Genomic DNA, 20,976 nt, shown 5'->3' on the forward strand with positions numbered 1-20,976 from the left:
CTCTCTCCTTTGCCTATTTTGTCCATCCCCCAACCCCCTCCCCTCCGACAACCACCAGTTTGTTCTTTGTATTTATGAGTCTGTTTCTGTTTTGTTTGTTCATTTGTTTTGTTTTAATTTCACATATAAGTGAAATCATACGATATTTGTCTTCTCTCTCTGACTTATTTCACTTAGCATCATACCCTCTAGGTCCACTCATGTTGTCACAAATGGTTAGATCTCATTCTTTTTTTTTATGGCTGAGTATTAGTCCATTGTCTGTGTACACCATATCTTCTTTATCCATTCATCTATTGATGGACACTTAGGTTGCTTCCGTATCTTGGCTATTGTGAATAATACTGCAATGAACATATATCTTTTTGAATTACTGTTTTCATTTTCTTTGGGTAAATACCCTGTAGTGGAATTACTGGATTGTGTAGCACTTCTACTTTTAATATTTTGAGGAAACTCCGAACTGTTTTTTACAGTGGCTTCACCAGTTTGCATTCCCACCAACAGTGCACAGTGATTCCTTTTTTTCCCCACATGCTCATCAACACATGTTATTTCTTGTCTTTTTGGTACTAGCCATTCTGACAGGTGTAAGGTGATATCTCATGGTGGTTTTGATTTGCATTTCCCTGATGATGAATGATGTTGAGCATGTTTTTGTGTGTCTGTTGGCCATTGAAGTCCTTTGGTTCTGAGACTTTTTTTTATTATTTCTTTAATAATTCTTCCCTTCCATTTACTCCATGCTTTCTGGAACTTCTGTGATTAAGACATTTGATTTCCCAGATAAATCCTCTTAATTTCTTGCATTCTCCTATTTTCCATTTCCTATCATTTTTATTCCAGTTTCTGAGTGATTTTCTCAAATGTAGCGTCTGGATCTTTTATTGTGTTTTTAATTTTACAGATTTTAGTTTTAATGTCTAAGAGCCCTATTGTTCTCTGATTGTTCATACTTAACAACATTCTGTCCTTGGTTCATTGATGTAATGAAACTTTCTGAGGAGTTTAATTAAATATATTTTTAAAGTTTTCTTCTGCTCATTGCAGTGCCTCAGGTTCCCTCCTTTTTCTTGTTTTTCAATTTTGATTTGTCTTTCCTACTAGAGGCTTTCCTCAAATCTCTACCGTTCTTGGTTTTCTGCTTGGATGCAAAAGTCAAGTACAAAAATCTGATGGGAAGTTGGGTGTGGGGGAGGGGGGAGTGGCTTAGGAATTGGCAAGCTTCCCTTAGGGTAATTGGTGCTTGGGATGGATATGGCTGTGTACTTGTCTGTTCTCTTGGGCTCACTCATTCTCTGGGAAAATCTGTTCTCTTATCTCTTGCCCAGGGTGTGCTGGGAGCCAAGGAGAGGAGGTTGGGAGGACATCCCCTTCATTATGGTGACTTCATTCCCTCTGTCTTCAGCTTTATACTTTACCTTCTCTCTCTTTTTTAGTCCTGTCTGGAGACTCTGGTTGGTTTTCTCCATGAAGCACACAGCCAGTATCCCACCCAGACAGAGAGTATAGCTGCTTCACTACCCAGGGTGGAGCCCATCTGGTCTAGCTCTCTTTATGGGTGTTTAATGGGTTCTTCTATTTCAGCCTCTTTTCTTACTCCTGTTTCTAGAAGTAGGTGGAGCCTTCATTTTCTGAGATTTTCTGTGGCCTTTGTGTTAATAAGCTATTGACTTTTAAATGCAATGATCTGATTTTGTTCATCTGGATAAACAACAGACATTGAGCACATGCATTGTCCCAGTTAACATGTAAGGCATAATCTAGGAAATGTGAATGTTTTGGTGTGGTAGATTATCCATGGAGGAGACTTCTAATAAGCCCCAAGGGGATTATTAAAAATTGAGTTGAGAAAGATCAAGAAAAACTAATCAAAAAAGTCCCTGGATGCTAGACGTTGGAGGTTGAATTCTTTCTGTGGGCTGTGAGGCACCTAGGAAGGGTTTGAAACATAGAAGCAAGATGTCTAGCAGTGAGTTTAAAGAGGTGCACTCAGTAATCCCTGTCTGTATCTTCTTTAATTCTGGTAGTTTTTTCTCTTTGTAATCTTCTTTCATGGTCTTTGTGATTATAAACACTTTCATTTATAAATATCCCAAGTGGATTTCCTTTCTCTGGATTTGAAGTATCTTATCATCAAATAATCCTATAACCAATTTAGCAACTCTTGCCTTATACCATTTCTTTTTTTCTTTCTGTTTTGTTTTTTTGTTGTTGTTGTTGTTTTTAGGAACAAGCACGAATAGTATGATTTGTTTGAGGCAGATTTTTAAAATTATTATTAAAATAAACAGTTCATACCAATCAAAAGGAGTCAGTGCTTAGAATAGCTGAAAATGGATAGACATAGCGATTTGGAACATCTTTGATAACTGAACAGGAGGGCAGCGTCAAGATTTCTGACTAAAGGTTGTCCAAGATTCCCATATTTTAAAGATTTGCAGGCAAGCTCAAAACCTGCTTAAAATAAGGAACTCCTGTCTCAGATGGCGACTGCACTTGTCCTGCATATGGATAGTGCTTATTTTGTAAATGTCATCCCAGGGAAGGTCAGAGCCACCCACCTGGTCCTCATCCTCACCAGCTGTAAAAAGAGAAAGTTGTGGAGAGGGAGCTTCCCAAAAAAACTTACATCTCTGGCCACGTATGAAAAAGCAGGAAGGAAGCCAATTGTGTTGACTACCTACTATGTGCAGGGCACCGTGCGGGGCGCTTCTGCCGCCATTTAAGCGTACTTCCTGCTGTTGTCACGAGAGGCGGGTGGTTTTATTACCATCTTCAGATGGCAAGACAGGCTCCAAAGTCAACGGGTCCAGGTCACAACAGTGGCTTGGGGGAGAGCGGTTGCCCCCAGGGCCTTCTGGGGTCCCACAGCTGCATTTTCAGGCTCCAAGAGAGTCAGAATAAATCATATGGTTTCTTCTCGTCACACACTGCAGAGAGAAAGAACTCCAAATGCTGCTGTATGTTTGAAGGGAAAGCAGGGCTCTCCTGTGCTTGCTTGTCAGCAGTGACAGTCTGCCTTTCTCCAGCGTGGTGCAGAGGGTCAATTTAAATCCTCGGAAGTGCCAAGAGCCCCATCTGTTTCTCCATCTGAAATGGGAATATTTTGCTCTTTTTTTCTTTTTTTTTAAATCTTGACTTGGTCTTTCAGTGTTTGAGCTGTAGCCTTCAGCCCAGATGCCAATAAATGAGGAAAATGTATTAAGTGATAAGGGGGAAATCAGTGAAATTAATATGAACGAGAGAGGAAAATTGGAAAAGGGAGCAACAACAAAAAAATGAAGTCTTGCTGTAATATCCAGTCCAGGTGTGATGGGGAATGAGAGCACATCCCCAAGAGTTTCCGACAGCACTGATGAAGCCCCCATGTCTGGGGTAGAGGGGTCAGGACAGCCCCCGGAAGACGTGCCAGAAACACCTTGAAGAGCCTGCCTGACGATGCAGCCCGCACTATGGTCCAGCTGTCACGTGTGAAGGATGCTCATATTTTATGTATGCTAGCCGGAGCCCAGAATGCTGTGGTGACGCACAGTATGTTGGGATCTGCAGATTATTGGTTTCACGTCCATGTGCAAAGCTACAGCTCTCCATTACAAGGATGGGAGGACAGTGTTTCAGAGAATCATAGAATTACAGAACTCGACGACACCGGACGTGCTTGAGGTCACAGGGAGATCAGGGATGATGGAATGAGCACTGGTCCAGGAATCACGGGACCCACTTGTGCAGTTGGTGGACCTCCAGAATCTCCCGATCCTCCTTCTCCAACTGGAACATGGAGCCAGGGATGGCACCACAGAGTTGACTAGAGAGCAAGCGAGATGGCCATGTTTAATATATCACGCTAAGGTAACAAAGTGTCATTAATGATCACCTAAATCTGAATCTCTCACTTCATAGTTGGGGAAAGGGAAACCTAAGGAAGTAAAATTGTTATTCTTCTTTTTACTTTATAACCATAGTTGTTTAGCTCTTTGCATTAATTAAAGCTTTTTCAGCTATGCTGTCCCCCTTGGTTCTCACAGTAACTCATGAAGCAGGCTGAATTGTCCTCATTCTATAGACGGGGGTGCAGGGGACCTGGGGACATGGGGACCTGGGGACCTGGGGACCTGGGGACATGGTTCCCACAGGGTGTGGCGGGGGCTGGAGACCAGGGCAAGGCGCTCACCCTGGGCTTGGCAAACTCTCCCATGGGGGCCTCTGGGCTGCCAAGGAGTCTTTTCAAGGCCACTTTGGGGGAAAAGTGAGGACCCCCACTTTTATCAATTTAAAAATTGGGCTTCAATGCAGATTTTCTTTTGTTATGTGCACAAAGGGTTAAACCAATTTCTTCAAAATTTCGAAAACTCTTGGGTTATGCTCTGACTCCCCGATTTGATATGTAAAGAACTATAACTTAGAAAGCTGAAGACACCCTGCCGAGGACACACAGCCCCTCACCTGCGACTACCCACTGCTACTAACTCTGAGATCAGCACTCTTGCTATCAAACCGAAACTCTTCCAAATTAGGTTTGAGGCACATTTATTTGATAGATCCCCTGAGGATGTCAAAATAAAAGCTGAGCTTTATACCCATGTAGGTGAGAAAATATTTTTGGAGCACACACACACACAAATCGTTTTGAAAGTATTTACATAACTACTTGGAGAGCAGGTCACTTAAAAATGTGTCTATTTTTGTAAGCATAAGGTAAGAATTTGAGACTTCATAGACACTTCAAATCTTGCCTTAACTAAAAGTTAAGTCTGGGCTCCTGGCTGGTTCAGTCAGTAGTGCTTGTGACTCATGACCTTAGGGTGGTGAGTTCAAGCCCCACATTGGACATGGAGCCTACTTAAGAAAAAAAAAATGTTAAGGTAATTTAAAATCAGTAATAATAGAATTATTCCCTAACATTAAAGGCAAATGGAAAATGGGCATGGATAATAAATGTTTCCTGTTATAATTTCTGGGGTTTTAAAGAATTCAGGGACCTGTGTCTTTGAACATGTGGGTCTTATAAACTCTGGCAAGACTGTGACAGCAAGCACTCATTACCCCAGTGCAGGAAAGACCATAGAAGGAGAACATCCCTCATCACCCGCTATGCCAAGGAGTGTGGGCAATGGACCTCGGCCAGCAGTCCTTTCCTGGAGGAAGGTCTGTCCGCAGAAACCAGTTCCTTGGTGGGTTAGGGTCTGCCTGAAGGAAGGCTGGGCTTGACCTCCAGCGACAGAAACAGAGGCTCTGGCCCCAGAGGGGGGCCCACTGATGGCAGGCATGTCTCAGAATCTCCGGGGCCAAGGGCCACCTCTCACATAGCCGGCCAGGAACTGCTCTGTGTCAGGCTAGGGGTCTCCCTGATGTCTTTGCTTTTCAATGCAGGAGACATTTTCTTCTTTGTTCTTGTCTTCCTGTACCAGGCCTCTCCTTCAATGTTGGTTGTTCAGCGTGTGGTACTTACTCTCTGCAAAATGGGCCCACTTATGCTTGCAGATGTTGGCAATCTGAAAGCAACATTGGCCCCACGGAGAATTTCCTTTGAGAAATCACCAACTTTGTCCTGAACAGCAAGTGTCACTGTTGCAGCAGACAACCTGCCAGGGCCCTGGCCCGCCCAGGAATATATATATTTTTTTATTCTTATGTTAATCCCCATACATTACATCATTAGTTTTAGATGAAGTGTTCCATGATTCATTGTTTGTGCATAACACCCAGTGCTCCATGCAGAATGTGCCCTCCTCAATACCCACCACCAGGCTAACCCATCCTCCCACCCCCCTCCCCTCTAGAACCCTGTTTGTTTTTCAGAGTCCATCGTCTCTCATGGTTCGTCTACCCCTCCGATTTCCCCCGCTTCATTCTTCCCCTCCCACTACCTTCTTCTTCTTCTTCTTCTTTTTTTTTTCTTAACATATATTGCATTATTTGTTTCAGAGGTACAGATCTGAGATTCAACAGTCTTGCACAATTCACAGCGCTTACCAGAGCACATACCCTCCCCAGTGTCTATCACCCAGTCACCCCATCCTTCCCACCCCACCCCCCACTCCAGCAACCCTCAGTTTGTTTCCTGAGATTAAGAATTCCTCATATCAGTGAGATTATATGATACATGTCTTTCTCTGTTTGACTTATTTCGCTCAGCATAATACCCTCCAGTTCCATCCACGTCGTTGCAAATGGCAAGATCTCATTCCTTTTGATGGCTGCATAATATTCCATTGTATACATATACCACATCTTCTTTATCCATTCATCTGTCGATGGACATCTTGGCTCTTTCCACAGTTTGGCTATTGTGGACATTGCTGCTATAAACATCGGGGTGCACGTACCCCTTCGGATCCGTACTTTTGTATCTTTGGGGTAAATACCCAGTAGTGCAATTGCTGGATCATATGGTAGCTCTATTTTCAACTCTTTGAGGAACCTCCATACAGTTTTCCAGAGTCCGCCCAGGGATATTTTTACCCAAAGGAGAAAAGGCCCAACATGAGACACAAACTTAGCAAAAGAAGTTCCGAAATGAATGTGGAACCTCATAAAAGGCTGTACATTATCAACGTGTCTTTAAGGGTTGAGCTGTCGGCTTTGAGCACCCATCCTTTTGGATGAGAGACAGTGTGGCTGGGCCAGTGGGTCTCCACAAATGAGCTCCCCGAGATGGGCAACAGCAGTCACCTCCTTGAGGTCCAGGCTGCTATCCTCACCCGGGGAGGATAGAAGGAAACAGGTGCCTCTCCTGACCACAGACTTGGGGAGCACACGGGGCTTTGCTAATGTCTGGTGCTCCAGTCCTAGATTCCTGATGACAACTTCAGCAAGGAGCTGTACAGAGTTTATCGATCTGCCCAGGGCCAGCCAGGGAGAAAGAAGGCTGCTCGGACCCCACGCACTGGTCCTTCCCCAGCTCAGCCTGGTAGAGGCTGGACTCAAGGACTCTTCTCCCAGGTGTCTGCACATAGCAGATCTGTCGGTGAATCCAGTGAGGATGTGCTCTTAGGCCCTAATGGTTACCTGATTCAAAGCTATTCCTTTGCTCTAAAATATGCTTTGTTCGGGCGCCTGGGTGGCTCAGTTGGTTAAGCGACTGCCTTCGGCTCAGGTCATGATCCTGGAGTCCCAGGATCGAGTCCCGCATCGGGCTCCCTGCTCGGCAGGGAGTCTGCTTCTCCCTCTGCCCCTCCCCCCTCTCATGTGCTCTCTCTCATTCTCTCTCTCTGAAATAAATAAATAAAATCTTTAAAAAAAAATATGCTTTGCTCTTTGCAGACATGCTTGTTCGTTTCAAAGCCAAACGTCGTGACATATAAATAAGAAGTCAGAGTTGACCGACCTTTAGGCACACATGAACATGGCCTATTTTAGTACATAGGACTTGGAAATGCAGCTTTGCACATTGCCATAAATTTAAGCAAACTATGTGTACCGCACAGAGAAAACCAAAGAAATGAAGAAAACCGGCAGAGGCTGAGCTGGGACAGATGGGTCTAGAGTGAGATCAGCTGTCTTCCCAAGCAGGATCTCTGATCCCCTGGAGGCCATTTTGGGGGCAGGTTGGGGATCTGCCATCATTGCCAGTTGGCTGAGTGGCTTATTCTTCCCACAGGAGTGAAGCTTCCTGGGGAATGTCCATAGCATCCGCAGCCCCAAGCCTACGTGCGCCCCATCGGGGATGCCTTCTGCATGGGGTCCACTTCCTTCATCTGTTTGCCTTCTCTTCTTATCAGAATCTTGACTGCAGTGGTACCAATTCTAGCAGATCAAATACATGTTTCTAACAACTTTAACCCCAAATATCTGAAAATTGCAAGAGAATTAGTTGAGAAGGGGCCAAACCCACACTAGGGAATGAGGAAAAGACCTGCACATTTTGTTAGGCCTAGTCATGCACACATTCAAGTCCTGTCTGTGTAGTGATTCTAATAGGAAATTCCTCAACAAGTGTGATTAAGACAATCATCTCTATGAAGTTCCCTCCTAGATTCATCTTCTCTTAGCCACAGTATGCTGATCCATTTCCGTAGGTGCCTGGCTCGCCGGCCCATGTCAATGTGTGCTAGAATACCACCTCCTTTATTATGTTCTTTTAGTAATTTTCAGAAAGTCCTTGATTTCCAATTCCAGTGGCTAACATATCACCATAAATACCTTGTTCTTCTTGACTGTATTCCCTTACGGGCTGGCTTTGCTCCCTCTGCTTTGCCCGCCTCAGCTAATAACTCGATAGAGCATTGTGGGGCAGGCGGGTGGTCTCTCACTCAAGTTTCACCCACGTGTCTTCCCCCAAATGCCCTTACCTGTCCCATTATAAACATTCTGTGTTTCCTATATTATTAATATTGGAAGAGTTCTTTAAATTCTGTCATTTGCTTATTTGTATTCCTGTTTGAAGAATAACTTCTAGATGCAGTTCTGACATGATAGGAGAGCCATGTCCTCCCATCTTTGGACTCTAACCATCTTCCAGTGATGGAGGTGAAAGGGCTCAGGGCTTTAACATTTAACCAGTTCACATCTGTTGATAGACAACCGAGGTCGGAGTCATCGATTGGCAACCCCGGTCTTCATGGGCCCCCGCAAAGAGTCTCAACACCCATCCAGTTGGCTGATCTTTGAGGGACTAAAGCTGAAATCACAGCTTCCCACCTTACCTGTGAGCCTCACCTTTCCCTCTCCCCCAGGGCAGCTGTCCTCGTGGAAGGGCATCCTGCCAAGAAGAAACCCTTTATCTAGTCCCCAAGTGAGGCAAAATGTCTCCCCTTCAGCCCCACTGCTTCATCTTCTGGAAAATGAGTGAATTTTATCAAAACCACCAGCAGTAAGTTTTGAATGGATAATCAATAACAGAAAATAAAAATAGGTAATTATTCCAAATAAAAGGACCAGCAGAGAGCTGCTGGCTGCAGACTTGTGCTTGCCTGTGCATTGTTCAGTCCGGAGAGCCTTTAGGTGCCAAGAAGCCTGGGTCTCTTTTCCCAGGACCTGCATGAGGTGGGTGCACTGGGATACAGTCTGTTCCCTTGGCTCCGCTGGGCTGTGCTTCTGAGCAGAGAGGTAGCCAGGACACTTAGATCTTGAGCTCCCTCCTTGGGTTCTTTCTGAAGTAAACGCTGGGCATTAAGAAGGGAGAGTACAGCAGAAAACGGAGAAACTTGGAAAGAGAAAGACCAAAGAAATAGTCTGTAAAAAGGGCTAGCGTAAGGCCCAAATTTCCTCAAGTGTTGGGCTGGATTTTGTGTCTGTGTTGAATATAGCTCGAAAGGAATAGGCTGAATTAGGATAAAAAAGAGCTACTGTTTTCTGGTACTGCCGAGACTGACAATGAATAAATAGAATAAAAAATATACGGCATTGCAGAGGGTGAGGGGGTACGGCGTACTCTTATACAGCTTGTGTGAAAACAATTTGTTGTAACCTCTCCATAGACTACATCGGAAACTTTAAAAATGTTCATTGCTTTGACCTGCTTCTAGGGATTTATACTAAGGAAATTATTAGTCAAGTGCCAAAATATATATACACAAATGTTCATTAAAGTGGTTTTTTTAAAAAAAATAAAAACAACAAAAGTTAATCGGCTGAAATGTGAATAATTTAAGGCTGTGTAGCAAATAATAGTATCACACCTATGTGATGGTATATGGCACAGTCATTGAGATGGTGATGAACAGTATGTGAACATTGGAATGAACAGATCATGAACATCATGAAATTGTTAATATGAAAATCTGATAATCTGTTACAGGTTGCATATACAGTGTAATTTCATTGTGTAATATAAGTGTGTGTACGTATGTTATAAATGTATAGGAAATAAAAAGACAAGCTCCCAAAAGGCTATAAGGAGATAAAAAAGATACCTACCCCTCCCACAACTGGATTAAAATAAATCAAAAGCAAGTTGGTATTAATACCCCTTAACACTGAAGAGATGACGCAGGATTTTTTCCTTTCCTTTTCTTTTTTCTCTGTATCTTCTATTTGTCCACATAACCATGCATTATTTGCATACTGAAACAATGAAAGCTGAAATAAAAACGGGTAAAATGTCAACCTGAATTTGAATATTCTTTCCTTAAAAGAAGAAATCAACAGTGATTTGATTGACCTTTGTTTTAAAAGTGAATTCTTTATAAATTTAAGGTTTTTTTAGCTGAGGACCCTTTGAGTTTCTCCCAGTTCCTCCCAAGCTACAGTTTGGAAATACCAGCTGCCATCTGTTAAAGTATTGACCTAGATCATCAGGGAAGAAAATTTGTGCTCAGAAAAGAAATACAGAAGAGAATTCTGAGACTGAAAAATACAGTCAAAGCACAAGACCAATTGCTCTTCCTGAGAGAAAACCTAGGGGCTCGGGCTGCTTGCTCCTGTTGACCTCCAGGCTTGACTTTACCTTTGTAATTCTTTCCATGAAGACACGGTTGATAGGATGGATAGAATGTAGGTGCATATATCTTCAACTGTATTCTCTTACAATGAAGAAAACTGTCCTGTTTTCCTGTGTCGATGAAGACACACATGAAGATGCTGATCCTGTTTTTTTTTGGAGCATGATTCAAAATATTTATAACTGGTTCGGCCCTGAGTATGAACTCATCAGAATGAATGCTGGTGTTTAACGAAAAATGGTGCTTGTGAGTATATTTGTATGCTGATGGAATTCCAGGGGAGCTCAGGTGTAGTCACATAACTTCCAATTAAATCATTTGGTTTGGAAGAACAATTCGTTTTTTTCTCTTTTGTAGCAGGAGAATCTATAGTCATGCAATACACCTGCTAAGGCGTTGCATAACTTAGAACGCTGGTTGGTCTCTACTCCTCTTTCTAGTGGACCTTCTTTAGCTTGAAGGATGATGGTCAGACTGATTACGGGCATCTTTGGATTCTGACAGAAGAGGACTTGAACCTCAGTTGCAACCCTCATCAACTCCATGTTCTTGGGCAAATTATTTAAACGGTTGAGGCTTAGTGTCCTAAACCCCCAAATGGGGGTAAAATTATTTATCTTGCCCAACTGTAGCACAGCTGAGATAATATAAAGCATGCAAGATGTCTGCATGTCCAGCAAGAACAGATACGTAATCAGTAGTAGCTCTTCTTGTAAATGTCATCGATAAAACAAAGTTAAAATAAAGTTGGCTTTTCGATGAAAGTCTGCTTCACTTGGAGGCTGTTTTTTGAATATGAAATAATCTAAAAGACAAGCTAATTCTGCAGCCAGTGCAAATATTAATTAGCAGTCTAGCAAGAAGCAGGTCACAATGCTGAATGTCAGTGCGCTAAACTGTCTCCTAGTTACAGGACAGTAGCACCTTGCTAATTTGTCATTAAGGGGCCCCTGGAGCTGAGAGAGATGACAAAAATCTGTGTGAAGAAGGAATTCTCACTGACTAAATCAAGCTTCTGCAGTTCCGTAAAAATGTGATACTTTTGTAAGTTTTGCTTTAGAGTTTTTAATGATATCCACATTAATGAAAGGGTCTTCTGGAGGTGAAAATTTACCTCTTCAAATTAGGTTTGGCAATTTTTTTCCATCTTCAATGACAAAATCTTCTCACTGGGGACCTGAAACTGGAGACTTGTCCAAATTTAAATTTCTTTCTGAATTTTCGTTCAACTACCTAAAAATTTTGCAACTGGCTCTGTCTTCAAAATCAACCCATTCTATTGCATTATCACTGGAAATGTCAAGATTAGTTGGCATTTCCATATGAATATGAGGAGGTTTAACAGATTCAACCCAATGAGAAAATTAGCAGGATCCATTTCAGATGGGGATTTTATGCTGAAAAAGCCAACGTTTTGAATAAGCCTGTATTTGATTTGTAATTCCAAACAGACTGTGTTGCCTTTGGCCACGTAGGTAGAATGGGGACAATATGTCCTACCTGATGGGGTCGGGAAGCACTGTACGTACTCCATACCCAGTAGTACGCAATTCCTTTTAGTATGTATATATTTGTTAAGTCAATATTGTTGGAAAGAAAAAAAAAAAAAACCTCAAGTACCAAATTCTATTCTCAATTCCAACTTTTTCACCCCTAACAAATATTTAGAGAGGTTTGGAGCTCCCAAATGTTTTCTGTAAGGACCTACTAAAAACAGGGAGGCACTTGTTTGTACAATGGCATCTTAGTGAGAATTTGGCGTACCAGGGATTTGCGCCATCTTCCAAGTGGCCTGGTGAGCAAAACTCATCCTAAACGTGCTCTCTGCAATTAGAGTTTTTTTGTTTGTTTGTTTTGAGATTTATTTATCTATTAGAGAGAGAGAGTGCACATGAGCGGGAGGGAGAGAGAGCAAGGGATCTCAAGCAGACTCCCCCCCCCGCCCAGCATGGAGCCTCACAACCCTGAGATCATGACCTGAGCTGAAATCGAGTGGACGCTCCACCAACTGAGCCACCCAGGTGCCCCACACAATTAGCATGTTTCAACTGCAATTCCCTTCAGGGTGTCTGGCCACTTCACATGTGCCTGGTGATCCAGAATGAAAATCCTGGAGGGCTGCCTAGGGTCTCACGTCAGTAGCTTCTTTTTTTTTTTTTTTTTTAACAGGGATCCAGTTCTTATAAGCAGAGTCCCTCTTGTAGGCAGGATGTGGGCCAGGGCAGTGGAGTAACTCATGCTGCTTCAATCAGTCCAAGCTCAGGAGCCGGACCTGGGGTCTGTCTCAGGTTTACCCGCCCTAGGCTGTGGAGCCAAGAGTGAGCCCGCTTTCTCTCGGGTAAATGTCCACATCTGCAAGTCCCATTAGAAGGCCCCCCTGCACCCCGATGCTGAGTTTAGAAAACCGATATGCCTGAGGCTAGGCTTGCATGCTAAAGTCTCTTGATCAATAAAGAAAGAACAAAGAAACAACTAGTTATAGACACTGACATACAAAAGTGATTTAGTGATTAGAATCGGCATATTCTAACAGGGCTCATTTTCATGCTTTAAGAGTTAATACCGGAAGAAGGGGAGTCAACTAGAGTTTTGCTCATGTGGCAGCCTCGTGCTGCATATCTTTAGAAACACCTTTTAGGAATGAGATCTTGCCATTTGCAACGACGTGGATGGAACTGGAGGGTATTATGTTGAGCGAAATAAGTCAAACAGAGAAAGACATGTATCATATGACCTCACTGATATGAGGAATTCTTAATTGCAGGAAACAAACTGAGGGTTGCTGGAGTGGGGGTGGGGTGGGAGGGATGGGGTGACTGGGTGATAGACACTGGGGAGGGTATGTGCTCTGGTAAGCGCTGTGAATTGTGCAAGACTGTTGAATCTCAGATCTGTACCTCTGAAACAAATAATGCAATATATGTTAAGAAAAAAAAAGAAGAAGAAGAAGGTAGCAGGAGGGGAAGAATGAAGCGGGGGAAATCGGAGGGGTAGACGAACCATGAGAGACGATGGACTCTGAGAAACAAACTGAGGGTTCTAGAGGGGAGGGGTGTGGGAGGATGGGTTAGCCTGGTGGTGGGTATTGAGGAGGGCACATTCTGCATGGAGCACTGGGTGTTATGCACAAACAATGAATCATGGAACACTTTATCTAAAACTAATGATGTAATGTATGGGGATTAACATAAGAATAAAAAAAAATAAAAAAAGAACTTTTAGCAAATAATAAAATTCCTCAATTCAGACACATTTCCTAACATTATTTCATATTCTTTTGTCATAATTTATATTAAGAAGGTTTGTCTGTCTTCCAAAGGGCAATGCATAATTGTGTGTCCATAATAATGTGTCTTTACCTATAAATTTGTGATAGGGAGCCACCACTCTTTTTCATGAAAAAGCTTTTAGCAGTCAACCTCTTGGTTCTAATGAAGTTGTATTTATAATCCCAAGGGATAAACAATATAGTGATGCCCAACACTCTTACAGGGTAAATTTTGTGTCTGGTCTTGCCCTGAGACATTGAACTCATTTAATCCTCATGAAATATCTCTAAGCTTGGGAAAGGAGTAGTATTATGTCCACTTTATAGAGGGGAAAACCCAGGGGAAAACACTTTATGGAGGGATTAATGATGTTGTCCAAGGTCACAGAGCTTGTCAAGGGCAGAAGCTGCTATTGAGCCCAAGCAGAATGAGTTCAGTGTGTGTAGAACCACTGTTGTATTGTATTCTGTATGGCTTTTCACAAAAAGCAGTTACTTTGGTTAAAACATGTAGGCTTGGGAGCCCCAGACTCTTCAATGTGACGTTTTCCTTGGAGACAGAGGTTCTCAATGAGGACATGGAGCAGCCCTCAGTCCTCAACCTTTCCTTTGCTCTAACTACACTACTCTGGTGATTTTCTCCAGTCATATTGCTTTAAATAGCATCTGAACTCCCAAATGTATATCTGAGTCTCTCCCCCGAACCCCGGGCTTCTATAACTACCTATCGACTTGGTATCTCTTGTTGGATATTTAATTGGATCATCATTTTAATGTGTCCCAAACTGAACTCCTCATCCCTCCCCACTACACACATGTGGAACTGCCTCCCATCCAGCAGGTGACAGCGGGTCCTCACACTTGCCCAGCCAGGCAGCAGGAAGTTGTCATCTTTCTCCCACCATCCATGTAGAGAAGCCTACTGGATCCATCTTCAGAGTAAACCCAGGACCTGAGCCCTCACCATGTCCACTCCACTGGCTGATCCAGACTGCCCTCATCCCTCCCTCGGATTATCACAACTTCTCCAGATTTGCTCAGGCTTCTCCTCTTGCCTCCAGACCGCTGTCTGTTCCTGACATGGGGGTGGAGTGATCCCTTTCTGGAAGTCCCATCATCTCAGGCCTCTGCTCACAACCTTCTGGCGGTCTCCATCTCACTCCAAATAAGAGCTACGGGCACTCCCTGAGCTGACTCCCCTCCACTCTGCTCCACGGGCCAGCCCCTCACCTCTCCTTCGAGCATCACCGGCGTCCTCTCTGTTCCTGGGACACGCTGAGCAGGTGCCCACCCCAGGGTCTCTCCCTGTAGTGCCTTCTTTCGGATACTCTGCCATCAGATCGATCGTCTCATGGCTTCTTCCCTTCCTTCAGGTCTCTGCTACGATGCCACTGGATTACAGACGCCCATCTTTGGACACTAAAAATAGTCACACCCCTCCCTCACCACTCCTGGAGATTCTAACCCTTACCTCGCTTTCTTGCTCTTCACGACATTTAATAACACCTAACGTGCTCCATAATTTTGATCGTTTACTGCCCGCCCCCTCCCACTCCAGCTCCCACCAGAACATAGTCTCACGAGGAAATAAATACCTGTTGAAGAAAAGAATGCGTGAGTCTCCTAGAAACTTCCAGGTTTCATGGAGCACAGCCATCTGGGCTTAGCAGCAGGGACAAGGGTGACATGAGCTGAGGTATAAGGGGAGGAAGCTGGAACCAGGTCAGACTGGACTGCTGGGCTGACTCGGACGCTAAGAACCAGGAATCTAAATAACACGTTCCCATGTAGGGACGGGGGTTAGTGGTGGGAAGAGGCTTTTGTTTGATCCATGCCAGTGTCAACATCCAGACAGCCTGGTCCAAGGTGGGAGGCAGGACATGACATTTCTAGTAAAGGCATCAAAAAGTTTGGTCTACTTGGGGTGAAGGTGTGTGACTGGGGTCTAGAAAGTGAAAAGAGCTAGGGAGGGAGCCAGCAAGGCAGGCCGGCATGGTGGCGAGGTGGTGGGAATGGGGAGTCCCAGTGCTCCTGGGTCCACCTGGAGAGTGTGGGTGCAGGAGCGTGGCAGGCTGCCCCGGCTCCACGCGGACTAGTTCTGGTCTGGGCAAGCACCCCTGCCGCCAAGTCCAGACCACACTCCCGTGGGCTGCAGCCGGCTCCTACGCGTCCTTCCCCGGGTGCTGGGATTCGGCAGGTGCCACCAGGCAGGGCCTGTAGCCAGCGATGCCGGGGAAGGCAGGGCTGACACCTCTCCCTGCAGCCTAACAGATTACCTTTCTGGAGGTTTCTCCAGCTTCTGTTGATGGTATTTACCTTCTGTTCCTTTTGGTTTGTTTATTTGTTTAAAGGAAGATGAAATAACCTCACACAACATCATGCCACGTGAAAATAAAATGAATGTTGAGATTGTTTTTACAAGGAGATAATGAGGTAAACAAACACCTCTGTCTCCTGCCCACCTCTCTCAGGTGGGCCCTGCTGTCAGAATTCTCCCATCAGCGCAACTCCCTGCTGAGCTCACAGCGTGCTTTCTCATGGGCAAATACTCTCCTAAATCTCAGGGCTGCAGCAGCCCTGTCCTCCAAGAAGCCCCGTGTGTGAACTCTGGCTAACCCCCAGCGGCCTCCGCCACCAGCAGCCAGCAGCTCTACCTGCCTGACAATGTGAGATACGTGTCCTTCCTGTGGCCCCAGGCCACTCCGCGTGTACCGATAGCCCAGACCAGCGGCCTCGTGGACCTCTCCACGTGGAGATCTCTGAAGAGAGCATCTCACTTTACAAAATCGAAAGGCTTGTCTCTTCAATCCTGTTTCATTTCAGGGAGTGACACCACTATCTGTCCTGGGATATCTCCTTTGGGTCAGTAACTATTTACTCGTGAAAACCACATCAAAGCCAGGTGGGCCTTATTCCCAAACATGTGCAAGCCTGTGGGCATTGTCTTAACTCGACGCGTTCCATAATAAAACACAGAATGTCCTATTGACCTGACAGCTGAGATACGGGTGGTGGAAGACCCCTTGTCTCTGCCCTGCCACCTTCCTGTGGTGGATATGTCAGTGACGTTCTGAGCATGGTCCCTAGAGGGATTTGTTTCCAGCACATAAAGGACCATGTTCCTGGGATGACCTTATGGATGAAAACAAACAACAAAAAATGCCATCCCTTTACAGTGTTTAGAGATATTTTTCCAGAAATATATATAAATCATTTTTTAATTGCATCAGTACTCCCTTAGAAAATCCCTAAGGGAGGACCCAGAAGTGTGAGTGTGCAAGGGGAAACCTAGAGAAGCAGAGAAGTACAGTAAGCTGTCACCTGGAGGACATTTGCTAATGGTAATTAAGAGATTCAGTGTTCAAGGCTGCACCAAGCACAAGGCCACACAAAGGCAAAGTCCCAGCCATTAGGGGAGAGCCAATAAATCTCCTACCTTGCCTGTCCCTTTACATGACCTCACTTTAGCGTAAGAGTAACAAGAATATACTCACTCTCCACCCAGTTAACTACAATGAAAACTACCTGTCTCAAGCCTTTGTTCTAGGTTGAAGGTAAAAGAAATCTTCCCTGAGAATTCAAAACCACAAGCCAAGCATCACACAGGTGTAGAGATTGAATTCACAGTCCTTGTGTAGTCTGAAAAATGTCAGCCAGGGTGGAGGGTCTCCAGGCACCTGATAAAAGCAAATACAGTTCCTCTCTGAAGGAGCTTACCTTGTTAGAAAGGTAGATCCTCGGGAGCCACTCCAAATCTACTCAGTTAAAAATCCGTAAACATATGTGCACACTGAAATCCTGCAGATAACGTTCCAGAGCAGGAACTCAACAGTGAATCATAAAACACACAAGGAATCAAGGCACCATGAGCAAGTGTGAGCGGAAACAAGAAACGATAGACTCATACCACAAAGATGTCAGATATCACCATCATCAGACAACAAATGTCTGAGAACATTGCTTCTGAAAACTTAGGAGTCATCTGGTAATATTTTGATTTGGTAAATGAAATTCCAGCTCTGACGCTGGATGGGCCCTGAGAAGGAGGGCCTTGGCTTTGCACAAGAAAGAATTCAGGAGCAAGCCATTTAGAGAAAGGGACAAAGATTTATTAAGTATAGAAGTAAGAAAGGAGCTACTTCACAAAGCAGTGGTCTCTCCTTCCTGATGGAGAAGATGACCTCCCCCCTTACCTCGAATGAAGGGTTTTATAGGTTTTTTAAAATGAGCTAACCATAGGAAGGGGGCTCCCTCTTTAACTTTGGGTTTATCACTTATATTGGGCAGTTAGTTTTTCCATTCTCTTAAGGTTGTGGAGTTACCCACAGGGAGCAATTGTAACAATGTCCAGCCTTTGTGGCTTTTACTGCCTGAGGGAGTGGGGTCTATTGGTCTTCCATGAGCTGGACCTTGTGACTCTTTTTATGACATGTTGTGTCTTGATATTTTGCATTTCTAAAAAACTCCCGGGAGTTGCCACTGCTGCTGATCTGTGGACCACACATTACAGTAAAGTTTTGATATCATATTTAATATGCTTTATTAGTTTTCTATTGTTACTATAGAGAAGTACCACAATTTGGGGTCTGGAAACAACACAAGTTTGTTATCTCACAGCTCTGTGGTTAGAAGTCTGAGCTGGCTCAGCTGAGTTCTTGGATCCAGGTTTCAGGAATCCAGAATTAAGGTGTCAGCTGGCCAGGCCTTCATGAAAAGTCTCTGGGGAGAACCCACTGCCAAGCTCATTCATGTTGGCAGAATCTTGTTCTTTGCCATTGTAAAATTAGGGCCCATTTTCTTCCCAGCTGCTATGTGGGGGCTACCATTTATGCCAAGAGGCCCCTTTTTGGTCATCTTAGGGATGCGCCCACATCTCAGAGCCAGCAAAGTTATGTTGAATTTTTCTCGCACTTGGCATTGCTGATTTTCTCTCTGCCACATATTTTTTGGCTCCAGAACAAGTTACCTTTGAAGGCCTCCCATGATTCGATCCAGTCCTTCTGGGTAATCTAAGCTAATCTCCCTATCTTAAAGTCAGTTATATCTGCAAAGTCACTTGTACCATTTAGAGCAATATATTTGTAAATTCCAGGGATTAGGGCATGAACATCTGGGTGGGGGCATGTCTACATTATATGTATTAAGGGATATTAGGAAAGCTTGGTAATATTTTCAAAAACAAGAGTGAAAAGTAATTAAGAAGGTTGATTAGAGAAATAAGTGAAGTATTGGAAAGAGTAGACGGAAGATTGGACGTTGTGGAAGAACCAGTGACATCACATGGGATGTGGTGGAGAGAGAGAAATGGGTGTCACAGACAAAGTGAAGTTAACGCACATGCAGAAGACATGAAAATTATTAATTTGTGCCAAACTGGACTTCCTGAAGAGATAATAGTGATAACGACAAATGAAGAGCTATCGAAGGATATAATGGAGTAAACATTTCCAGAATTGGTAAAAGAAGTCAGTCCTTAGATCCAAAAATCTCAGTAAATCCCAAATAGTTTGAGTAAAAAAAACCCTTACATAGATACAACACAATGACACTGGGAAAAACAAAAACAAAGACCAAGAAAAGATGTTTAGAACAAAAACAAGATTACATTTACAAATGTGATACTTTGATTTATACCTGACTCCTCAAAGCCACAATAGACACTGAAAAAACAAGATTTTCAATCTATTGAAGGAACATGCATGACAAGGTAAAATTTTACATATATATGTCATACATATAATATATATAGCCTATATATAAAATATAAGTGTAATTATTATAAGTTTTACATATAATTATTAAATTTAATTATGAATTGTATTTATTATAGGCCATATTTATAAGTTATATAATTATATGGTATTATATTACTATGCTATATTATATAATTTATAACATAATATTTATATTATATATCATATTTATAATATAATTTATAATATTTCTGGAGGATGGACTTTGGGAAGAAGGAAAGCTGTCACCAATGGGAGGTCTGAGAATCATGAAGAATTAAGCAAACAGAGTAAAATATATGCAGAAGAATTGAAACAATCATAAAATTAATCCTAGAGTAATAAGGCAGTACGTGATGTTAAAGACACAAGACTAAAACTAAAATCAGTGACAATGGTAGCTTAGAAGTCAGGCGGTAGGCAATAGAAAACAAGTGTTTTAAGATCTCGGTATTGCTAATGGGGAAGGTAAAGTTATCTATTGTATTTCAGGTGCCGAGGGATTAGTGTATATTAAATTTTCTGTTATAACCACTGAAGAATGACAGAGTTCATAAACTCCAAAGTTATGGAGGAGACAAATGACAAAATGAATACTTAATCAATTAAAAGTAAGGTGATGTGAATCAATATAGAGCACACAACCAGGTAACAGAAACAAGTACATGCATATATGTGTGTAATAATAATATATTTATAAATGATCTAAAGTATCCAGTTAAAAGATAGAGACAGTCAGACTTGGTTAAAATAGTGCTTCTATATAGATATATGTACTGTTTATAAGGAACACGTCTGAAACAAAGCAATACAGAGAGAGGCAAATACTAACCCAAATAAAGCTATGATGGATGTATTAATATCAGACGCATTAGACTTCAAGGTAGAGTGAAAGACTTTAAGGCATGAGAAAGAAGGGCAATCTACAGTTGACTCTTGAACACTATGGGTTTGAACTACGCAGGTCCACTGACACGTGGATTTTTGGTGTTTTTTTTTTTGATAAATACAGTATAGTGCTATAATATATTTTCTCTTTCTTATGATTCTCCTAAAAACATTTTCTTTTCTCAAGCTTACTTTATTATAAGAATAAAGTATATGATACATATAATGTACAAAATATGTGTTAATCTACTACTTATGTTATTGGTAAGGCTTCCAGTTAACAGTAGGCTACTAGTAGTTAAGTTATGGGGGAGTCAAAAGTTATATGTGGATTTTTGACTGCATGGGGGTCGGCACCCTTAACCTCTGCATTGTTCAAGGGCCAACTCTACTTAAATCTACCATGAAAATATAAAATTATAAAACATATAAAAATTCTGAAATTTATATGGCCTAGTAAATGGCAAAAAAAAAAAAAATCCAAGGAACTAAAGAAGAACACCTTTGCAATGCTAGGGTATGGGGAATGAGGGGTGGCTTCCTTATGAGATATTGAGACTTCTAATGCTACAGTATTTAGGAGGCCAAGGGAGTAGGGCATTGCATCAATGATAGACCAATTAACCAAAGAGAGGGAACAGAGAACCCTTAATGAGCACTTAATTATAGAAACCTGATTTACGGCAGCACAACTGTTGCAGAT

Source organism: Neomonachus schauinslandi, chromosome 10, assembly GCF_002201575.2.
Source record: "Neomonachus schauinslandi chromosome 10, ASM220157v2, whole genome shotgun sequence".
In the NCBI taxonomy this organism is placed as follows: domain Eukaryota; kingdom Metazoa; phylum Chordata; class Mammalia; order Carnivora; family Phocidae; genus Neomonachus; species Neomonachus schauinslandi.